Source organism: Ambystoma mexicanum, chromosome 9 (assembly GCF_040938575.1).
Source record: "Ambystoma mexicanum isolate Mex_15411 chromosome 9, UKY_AmexF1_1, whole genome shotgun sequence".
Lineage (NCBI taxonomy): Eukaryota > Metazoa > Chordata > Amphibia > Caudata > Ambystomatidae > Ambystoma > Ambystoma mexicanum.
In genome coordinates this window covers 430,863,215-430,873,916 of record NC_090931.1, presented here as the reverse complement: position 1 = coordinate 430,873,916, position 10,702 = coordinate 430,863,215, and the positions used below count along the sequence as shown (strand labels likewise).

General features: G+C 47.3%; 1 protein-coding gene across 1 annotated transcript in view; it reads left to right on the top strand.

Moving 5' to 3' along the window:
- The first annotated feature begins 245 nt into the window (after nucleotides 1-245).
- RAD51D (RAD51 paralog D) overlaps nucleotides 246-10,702 on the top strand; it is a 384,690-nt gene continuing 374,233 nt past the window's right edge. Inside the window, exon 1 of the mRNA XM_069614897.1 lies at nucleotides 246-411. The gene's annotated coding sequence lies outside the window, so the exon portion shown is untranslated. The remainder of the gene's footprint in view (nucleotides 412-10,702) is intronic.

Genomic DNA, 10,702 nt, shown 5'->3' with positions numbered 1-10,702 from the left:
AAGAAGAGAGGCGGGCCGTTGCCATGGTCTGTTTCTCGGATGGGAACTAGACGCCACCAGAATCCGCCTTCCTCCATGATTCTCTTGTTAAGCACGTAGACGTCCTACGTGAAAACGTCACGACGATCTAACAGCATTTCAGAAATACGGAAATATATCATGATAACATAAAGGCATTCAATAAAGTATCGGCAAACTTTTAAACGAACACATAATGCTATCGTCTCATAGGGACTTTAAATGGGTGTTTCAATTGATAATAAGAGCAATATTGTTCCTACACGCGACTTAAAAACTTCAACAAGCTACAGTAGAGTAAGAAGCTTTGGTATCCAAAAAAATATCTGGCAGAGAGAAAGACAAAGTCAGACCCTTGCGAAACGCACGTTTTTAGTTTCCAGGCAGCATTAGGTGAGTTTATGCGATCTAGCTCTTGTAATGAATTTTATATGTATTTCTTTGAGCATCCATTAACTTATATCGCATACTTGCCAACATTCTGTGACCAAAAAGATGTAGGATTTTTGAAGTTTCAAAAATAATAATTCCCATGACAATTGTTAAATTGAGGACCACTCGTTGAGTCAGAAGAAAGATGTATTCAGTAAATGATAACAGACAGCCAGCACAGCCACTAGGGAGCTGCAGCCAACTGAAGAACTGCTCTTGGAAACTCATGAATTCCAGAACCAGAAAACAACAAACTACATACCTCAGAACACAATGATATCATAATGATATAACAAACAGCAATAAGCTGTATATCTCAAACACAGTAAATTAACTACACATAACACATCTCCAGACATGCCAACATTCTGAAGCCCCTGACAGGGAGATTTCAGCACCGAAATCGGGAGAATGCATTTTCCCCATAGGAATGCATAGGGGATATTGTTATTTTATTAACAAAATCGGGAGGGTTGGCATGTATGCATCTCCCCCCTCATACATTTTAACACTGAATAGGCAAAGTTAGTCACAGCAGAAATCTTTAAAGCGGCTAGGCATTTTTCTCATCCTTCCTTTCGGTCTCTCTGACAGTGAGTCCTGACCAACTTCACCACTTCCGCTTGGATGTGATACATCCTCCTTCACATCCATGTTCGCATCAGCATCCTCATTACTCTCCCCAACCTTCTCATCATTGAAGGCGACACAGCTTTTAACCAACCTCGCTTTTGACCAGCATTCACCACCCTCTAGTATTACCACACTGCCACGGATTGCAGCAATCCTCTTTGGTCCCAAAAACGTACTCTCCAAGCATTTGAAACTAAAACTAGGATTCTTTTTTTTTAATAACAAATTTTATTGGTTTTCCATCAAAACAATACAAAAACATACATTACACAAACTTGTAACTTTGCATACAGACGGTGAGGCAGCACGATCAGACATAGTATATATATCTTGGACGCTTCCGTGCTAGTCTTATTCAAAGGATGACAGGACAGGATATGTCTCCCCAAAATAGTGGGAGGTTTATACATCGTTATCTATCGGCTCAGTCAATATGTATATTACACAGTTTTTTCCCACTTTTTCCCATATCTTCTCTGCCTTGCCCGGGCAGCCTCTTGCTTGATATACTCGGCGTTCCATTGGGATGCAGACGTCTTTGTCCGATAACCATTGCTCATATTGGGGAGTGGATTCTGAACCCCATAGCTGTGCAATGTTTCTTTTGCCAATGCCTGTGCAGGTTGAGAGCAGGAGCTTTTCAAAGAGAGACATTTCCCCTTCCTCTGTCATTCCCAGGAGAAGAAGTTTAGGATCAATTGGGATTGTTCGGCACATGACCCTCGAGAGTCTCTCACCACATTTTCGCCAAAAGCCTTGTATTTTCGTGCATTGCCATAGGATGTGGTAGAAAGTTCCTTCCTATTGCTTGCAGCGCAGACATCTGGAGTAATTTATTTTACCCCATTTGTATAGTGCTACTCCGGGATAGTATATCCTATGAAGTATTTTCAGTTGTATAAGCCGAATTCTGGCAGAGATTGCAGTCTCTCTAGGATACATCAGGGTCGCGATCCAGTCCTCAGGCAGTATCAAGCCCACATCTCTTTCCCATTTCAGCTTTAGGCTCGCCAATTCCTTCGTGGCAAAAGAGGAGATAGCATTATACATGGTGTATGTAACCTTGGTTTTCACGTTGTCTACCACTATATTCCGATGGGTGTTGTAATGTATTTTGGTAGCTGAGGTGATGACATCACTGTACGTGGAATGTGGTGAGGTCAGTGTGAGTGGATTGTTGGTGTGTTGTTGTCTGAAGGGGATTCTATGCTGGGCAGTTGGAGGTATGCTGACTTGGAAAGGACATGCCAATGTTTGTTCCTGGCAATTGAATTACAATAAACCTACTTAATAACTTACCTGCTGGCTCGGGTGTCCTTCAGCTTTCAACTTATTACACTGGCGACGAGGATGGGATCCTGTCGTGGAGGGGGCAGTCCAGGACTAGGAAACATTGCCCTCCAGTTGGTTCATGTTCTGTGAAGTAGCTGTCAGCAAGTTCAATGTCCAGGGCAGTTTTACTGGTTTGTGCATCCTCTTCAGCGGTCCGGGCGGAGCTGTATTGAGGAGTCCAGTCGGCACTCGGGTCGGAGTGCAGTGCCCGTTGGCACGGCTGCCCTAGATGCTGTCTCACCCAGTGACCGGGTGGTGCTGGGGTGAGCGAGTCGGCACACAGGTCGGTGTGCGGTGCTCTGTGGAGTGTCGTCCATGCTCCATCTGAGCAGCCCTGAGCACCCGTGCCGTCAGTTGCCGAGTCTGGTCGGTGCTCGGAGTTAATTGGTACTAGCGGAGGAAGTTCGGAGAGGAGGCGGCTCTTGGCGGTGAGCTCTGAGATGGATGAGCTCTGCGGAGCGGCGAAACCATAAGGAGGTGAGACTGTTCCCGTACAAGCTGTAGGCCGGGTGGTGCAGCCGGCGGGCAGTCAATTGCTGTTTCCGTGTGGGGCCCGGAGAGCGGCTAGAGGTGCCCGAGTCATAGGTGCCTTCCCTGCCCTCTCCATTTAGTCACGTTTTCGTTCGTCTCGCTATATGGAGGGGTGCAGTAGATGTGAACGCTGTGTGGCCCCGAGCAACTATTGTGACGTAACGCGCCACCTGGAGGTACTCCATGTCGGGCGTTGGTCATGCGCATGGTCAGAGAAGTTTGGATGCGGACGCGTTCGTGGGGGAGTGACAGAGCGCGTGACTCTTATGGTGTGTTTTTTGTTGCGACGTGTGTTCCAGCGGGAGATGCTGGAACGCAAGGAAGCTTTATCCTACGTCATTTGTCAGAGCATGGCATGCGTTGGGGCAGTGACTCTGAGTGGAATACAGCAGCAGTGGACGTTGCCTGATTGCTTTTGTGAACTTTCTGAGTACGAGCTGCATAAGAAGAATCTCAGGGTTGACGTCGACGTCCCTGCATGCGCATCGGACGGGTGCACGTCTCTCTCTGAAAGGGATGATGGTGTCAACATGGGTTTTTACAGTATGAACACCCGCGTCATCTCTGTGTGAGGTTTTGAACTTGTTTTGGGAATATGCAGGGATGAGGGTGAGATACACTGCGAGTCCTCCGGGCCAGGTGAAATGGAGGAGTTGTCTGTGCCCTGTGACTGGAGTTGTGGCGTTGCGCGGGCCTGGTTGCAGTCGAGTTATGAATCACTGCGGTCCGTTGCCAGGAGGACAACGTTTCTGTTCATGGAGTACATTGTTCACTTCTTTGATTGACAGGTTTTGTTTGCTAGTAGTGTTTGAGGTGCAGTGTGTCTGGGTGTTCCATGGGCCCGTGTGAGTTGGTGACCTTCATCACTTGTTGGTGACCTTCATCACGCTTTTCCAACCATGCAAGCAATTTGCCAGCTTTCTCACCAGTTTCGTATATCCATGCTTTCATGGCACTGTGTGCTTTTTTGGCACAGTCCAGCGATAAATTGTGGAGCTTCTTCTGGGCTAGTGTCAGGGTTCTGTTTGCCGCAGGGGTGTCGTTAGCAATATGTTCTGATTCCCTCATCGTTACTTCTCTTTCAGCCTCTATGATCAGTTCACGCTGAGCTTTTTTCTTTGCCGTTGTCCACGAGAGGATTTCGCCCCTTAGGAGCGGTTTGTATGCCTCCCATAATGTTCCAGGGTCATTGACCGAGCCTGTGTTGAGTTCGAAGTATTCAGAAGTGACTGTCTCCAACCTCTCCTGTAGGTCCGGGAACCCCAGGTAGTAGGAGTTAAGCCGCCATGTTGGGGGAGGCCGCAGTCTTTCCGTTTCAAGTTTGAGAAACAGTGGGGAGTGATCAGAGATACCCCGTGGGAGGAAGGACGCGTCACACACTTTGTGAATGTACTGATTTGGTAGGAAGAAATAGTCTATTCTTGACATTGAAGCATGCACTCCTGAGTGGAAGGAATATTCGCGTGTGTCACTGTGCAGATCCCGCCATGCATCTCTCAGCCCTAGTGCAGACACAAAGGCGGCCAGTTTAGTGGTGGTGGCTGGGTTCCCTGCTCTCATGTGTGTGCGATCTAGAGCGTTGACCATTACTTCATTGAAGTCGCCACCTATCACCCACATGTCGGCCGTATTTGCGGCCAGGATTGGGGTAATGCCTGCTAGCAGTGCGTTTAGGAGAGACGGTGGGGAGTATATTGGCATGATTGCCATGGTTTGGTTCCAGAGCGTAGCCTGTATTTGTACATAACGTCCAGCTCTGTCCTGCGTTATTTGCTAGATCTCCACTGGAAGTCTTTTATGAACCAATATTAACACCCCTCTCGCCCCCATGGAGAATCCCGCGTTTATCGCCGTGCGATAGTTGGATCTTTTGAAGAGATTGCAGATTGTTCCTGCAAGATGCGTTTCAGTTAGGAGTACTATGTCCGGTAAATGCCGATTTATATATTGCAATACCAGTTTTCTTTTAATGCTAGACCCCAGCCCATTCACATTCCAGGGCATGAGCTTTAGGTGCCTATTGGTTGAACCAGCGTCAGGTGTCATTAATTGTCTGGATCTTAGGTTTATGGGTTCGCCTCGTACAGCGTGAATGTTTCAAGTTAGTTAGGAAGTGGAATAGCTTATTGTTCGTCCCGTCCGTTGTGCTTGTAGCACCGCTGCATGCTGAATATTAAATAAGCAGACCTTCCAGGATTTTGCAGCATGAAATGGCAAATTTTGCGACATGAAATGGCAAATTTTGCGGCACAAACCTTTATTTATTGCGGCATTTTTGAGGGACATCTTGTTTTATCTGGAGGGTGTAAGATTGCCACATTTTGGAAAGAGGCAGAATGCAAGGCTAAAAGAGAGTCAGGGTGTCATTATTATGTATCTTTTGTATTAATTTAATAGGAAGAATCCCGGATGTCTCTGGCAGTTTTTTTGTTTTGGCTACATTTTTGTTTTAATGTGCATGACTATTTTATAGTATTAACTAAATTGATCAATATCAGTTGTAATGCTGAAACTTTTCCCCTTCTAAGATCTCCAACCCCCCAAACACCAACACACCTCTCTCACTAACACACATCACACAGCTCACCAACTCCCCATTACAACTTGCATTCCTGAACCTCTCACTTTGTCATACAAATACTAAGGTGCTATGTCACACTGTCAAGTCACAATGTGCACTTCCCCGCCCCTGCCAAACTCCAAATCATACTCCCAACTCGCAACTTACACTCTAAAATTCCTCCCGCAATATACAGTCCTTCATTCTTTTGTGCTGCTTCTGCATCTTGCATCCTTTCTCCCATTCTATCGCTTCCTCTCTGCTTTCTGGCTCACTGCTCCCCCTGACCACACGCTCCATCTACTTTCTGTACCTCCGCTCGCTCTCAGATTTCTGGCCCACCGCATCACTACTTCCTCTGCTTACTTGTGCACAGCTTCCTCCTCTGACCCACTGCTCTCCCTCTGCTTTCTTGCCTACCACGTCACATCTCACTCATCACTCTTCCTCTCTCTCCCTTCCCTTTCATAGTGTGACCATTTTAACAAAATGTAGCTTTTGACCATGATCCTCAAAAAGTGAGACATTTAAGCCGAGGATATGCTATTTTTAGATAACCCATTTTTGGAAATTAGCAGATCACCTTATTCTCAAAGGCGACCTTTGCATTTCCACGAGGATGAGCTGTAGTGCAAATTGTGTGCTGGACAGCTGCCTTGAATAGGGTTCTGGGTTGTTTGAAAAAAGTGTAATTATTTGCGGCGGACTTGACCGTAGTCAATTTTGCCGCTAATATATTTGCACTTCAGCCAAACAACCCAAAATGTACCTTTCACCACCAACCCACCCCCTCCCCTAGTTAACTGCTTGATCGCTGCCGCTTCCCCTCCAACCCTGCGGTGTCAGATCAGTCTCTCTAACGCAGGACGGATCTGACGCCGCAGGGTCCCTTTTTTTTCTTGTTTTCAGACCCCCACCTCCAATTTTGAGAAAGCGGGGGACACCCCTGCAACTCTAAAGGCGAAAATACTGAATATGAGGAGCGGGTGACACCCCCGCAACCCCAACATGTTCGGTATTTATAAAAATCGATCGAATGGTACTGGCGAAATAGGTCAAATTGTACCATTCGATCGATTTTTCTTTTGGCAGTCAAAATGGGTAGTACCTTGAATAGAAACGCTCTCCCGACAGTGTTCTGCAAGCTCCCAGCGCGTCCACTGTAAAATGCGACCCAAAAACACATTTCTATCCTGTTTGAGGAACAGAAATACAAGCGACATAGCAGCGGTCCATGCCTTAAAAAAATGCATGACCGGGTCAAGAAAGACCCTGGGGGTCATTATGAGGTTACCAGTTCAGAAACAACGCTACCGGTAAAATTGCTGCTACATTGTTTCCGGACCGGCAAACTACGAGTTCTGCGAGCGGGTGCCTTTCAGCCCGCCAGGTCTAACCTGGTGGCCGGAACAGCACCTGCTGCAGACTTTGACGGATGCACCGGCACTGTTGCACACAGTGCCGGTGCATCCATCCTCCCCATTCCCAGTCCAATGGGACTCGGTGAGAATGGGGATTTTCTTTTTTCCAGCGCCTGGCAGGATGGATCGCCAGAAAAAAAGGACTCCGGCGCCAGCCGTGCCGTTTTTACCAGCACGACTACCGTCGGACTTGTAATGAGGCCTCCTGTCATGCAGTGGCAACCCAGGGCCCATGCGCGTAGGGTCGCCTACAATTTCTGCACATTTAAAAGTGCATCTTGCGTGTAAATTTAGGGTGCGCTTTTAAATTGGCAGACCCTGATTTACCCTGAGTTGAAAAAGGCCATCTGAATGGCAGCGCATATAAAATCCACATGGGACACCTGAATGGGCACATTTTAACAAAATGTGCCCATTCAAGTGTCCCTTGTGGATTGGGCAGCCCTTTTTTTGGGCGCAAGTGCTGAGATGCATTTGTGCATTTAATTTCTTGCATCGATAAGTTTTGAGAATCTGGGACCCTGAGGAAAATGTTTTTTTATTGTAATTTTTTCAGGTTTTTTTGCAAAAACGGCTGTTTTTGCGCAAAACAGCAGTTTTTGCTGCATTTTGCGCAAAACGGCCATTTTCGGTGCATTTTGCGGATCGCAAAATCGCTATTAGCTGGAGGGTCTGAATAAGAACTTTGCCCTCAACTCCCCCCTCCTTATACTCCAACCCCAACTGAAGCATCTGTCGGCCCAACATTAACTTTTAAACCGTTAAACTCTAACTCGCATAAGCCCGCTCCGTGCTAACTGGGTGTGCAGTTTGCGTGTAGAGTCTGGAGCTTGGCGGTATAGCACTCTAGTTTGATGCTATGAGTTTGTTTCCTTGTCGGGGGTGGGAGGCGGCTGCTAGGTCGGCCGCCAGCTGTAGTATTCTTTGTGGCTCATGTTACATTCAGCGTGCAGGCTCCTTTACATTTTGCGCACTGTGGTTTCATTAATTAAGTGCTGTTGAACCTTATTCATTCATTTTCCTGCTGCAGCATTCTATCTTGCTGCTGTTGTTGAGGCTCTGTCTGGTAGTCTCTCAGGATGTGGTATGTTGCGTTCACCTCTCCTCTTTCCTACAGTGCTCCAATCGCCTTCAATATGCCTTTCGGCCCAGCTCCATGCTTCCATAGGTTCTGTTAAATGCACGGATGTGCCTTTATGATATATTTTGAGTTGGGCAGGGAAAATTAGTCCGTATTTGGTTCCCATTGATTTCAGGCGATTTTTGAGGGGATCAAAGGATTGGTGCGCTTTCTGGACTTCTCTGGTGAAGTCCGGGAAGAAGGCGATCTTAGATCCATTGTATGTGACAGTCCCCTTTGATCTGGCCAATTGTAGCACAGTATCTCTAGCCCTATAATTTAGGAATCTTGCTATCACTGTGCGCGGTGGACAGCCGTTGTGACTTTACCAGACGGGATGCGGTGAGTCTGCTCAATGGAGAAGAACCTGGAAAAGGACTCCACCTTATATATGTCCGCCAACCATTCTTCAAGAAATAGTTCCATGCATGCCCCTTCTGCCTTCTCGGGGAGACCGAGTATGGCGATGTTGTTGCGTCTGGATCTGCCTTCACTGTCGTCCACTCTTGCTTCCAGGGTTTTGATGCGTTCTAGCATACCAGACATGTGGCGATTGACCCCTCGTAGGTTATCTTCAGTCTCCGAGATGCGTGCTTCGGCCTCTCCAGTGCGAGAGGTTAGCTTTTGTAGATCATGTCGGAACAAGGACACATCAGCGCCAATGCTGTCCATCTTCTCCATTGATGTTCTGGAGCTGGCTATAGCACTCATCACGTCCCTGAGGGAGATGTCATGTACTGGGTAGTCTATTTCCTCTGTCGACGACCGCTCCGGAGAGCGAGCCATTGGTGTAGTTGCATATTGCTCTATTCTACTATGTGTGGAGGTTTTCCTGGGCTTGTCTGTTAGGCAGAAACGTGTGCAGTTCCTTTAGGGACCACTGCAAAAAGTTTAAGACTACAGGAGTAAGCAGTAAACCCAATTGGTAGCAGTCTGCACCACCCTGATTTACCTTGTAGCTGTGGCTGAGCAGTCAGACTTCTCTCAAGAAGAGTTAGGCAGTATATAGAGTATACTCAATAGGGCTGAAAATACAGTAGCACAAGCAAACACTGACCAGAGCTTTGGTATAAAAGTATATAATTATTTATTAAAAAACACACTTGTAAAAATACACTGGCACTAATATGTCAAGCAAGTTCAAACACAGTCACTATAAGTATATACACCTCCCTAGTTAATTATTCGACAAGTCTAGGTTAAGGCACCACTTATTTAGCAAAACAGAGGTGAGCGCGTAACCGTAGATGGCACTCCAATAATTTGTTAAAAAGGGAGAGAAAAGGCAGAATAGTAAAATAACACAGTACCAACACTTTTAAGAAACCACAGCAAGTCAAGAAAGGCAGGGTCTACTGTATAGCAAAAAGTTCATAGGCCAGGCCCACTCCTGGAGAGAGCAAGGCGGAATGTGTCCAAGATCACACAGTGAAAATGCACTCAAAGTCTTTGCAGAAAAGTCAAAAGAGGTTGGATCAGTTCAGAAAGGTAAAGTTAGCAGGTCCGAGGTCAAGCCAGGATAGAGAGTCAAGGATTTACGGCAAACCTTGGACAATCTGTTGCAAGGGAGACCAGGCGGGACACAGTACCTGAAATGGTGAGAAAGCTCCAGCGGGGGCAGTTGTTCCTGGCAGTGGGCGCAAGTCGGGGCTTCGTCCAGGGGAAGAGATGATCTCGACGTGGAGGAAAGCTGGAGGTCGTTGCACTGCCAGGGAAGAAACCAGCCGCGGAGTTTCCTGGTTAAAAGGTACAACCAATGTATTTGCGGTAGTGGTGAAGCGTGGCTATCCGGCCGCCGGGATGCTTGGTGCGGGCGATTCGACCACGAGACGATCCAGGAAGGCGAAAAAGGCGAACTGGTTGGTCCCACCAGCTCAAAGGGAAGAAGACTCTCCTGGAAGAAGATCTCCTCTGTCGTCGGGGAAGTGGTGAGTTCGTACAGCCGGGCTCCACCGGTGGTGTCGTCGTCGTAGATGGCTCAGCTTCTCCCCTCTTCGGATTCTTTAGGTCCTGTGGCAACTTCTGAAGTTCCACTCCCCAAAGCCCTGCTTTTATGCAGCAAAACCCCCATTCCCCATTCATCAGCCTAGCTGTCACTCAAACATGCTAAGTGGTGAGCCGGGCGGCTCACCATTGGGCCAATCACACAAGAGTGCGACTTGAGTTGCCAAGGCAACTCAGTCCAGGGTGCCTAATACCCCTCCCACACATCCTGTTGACCCCGGACAGAGTGGCACCATTTGGAGGGCTTCTGTGGAGAAGCCCGCCAAAAAGTGGAACAAAGGGCTCGACTTGGGTTAGAGTTTCAGAGGCGAACACAAACGCCATTTTAAAACCGAGTCCTGGCAAAAAGACCCAACTGGGGAATAAATATTAAATAAATAACCCGGCGGTATCTTTAACATTGCACCAAAAAGTCGTGGGTTTAAAATGATTGGGAAAATCCCATAGGAAATATTCCGGTGGAATATTTCGCGTGGTATCCACTGCCACCAGACAGAAACTCGACAAGGGGGGGACTGGACCGTGCCCCCTTGGAAAACAGACCCAGGGGCAAGTGAATTACCCCTACCAGTACTTCCACAATATGATGGTTTGTACTGGTTCTGTTCACAATTGGAGACTAGTAAAGCCAATGGTGACTTTACATGCCCT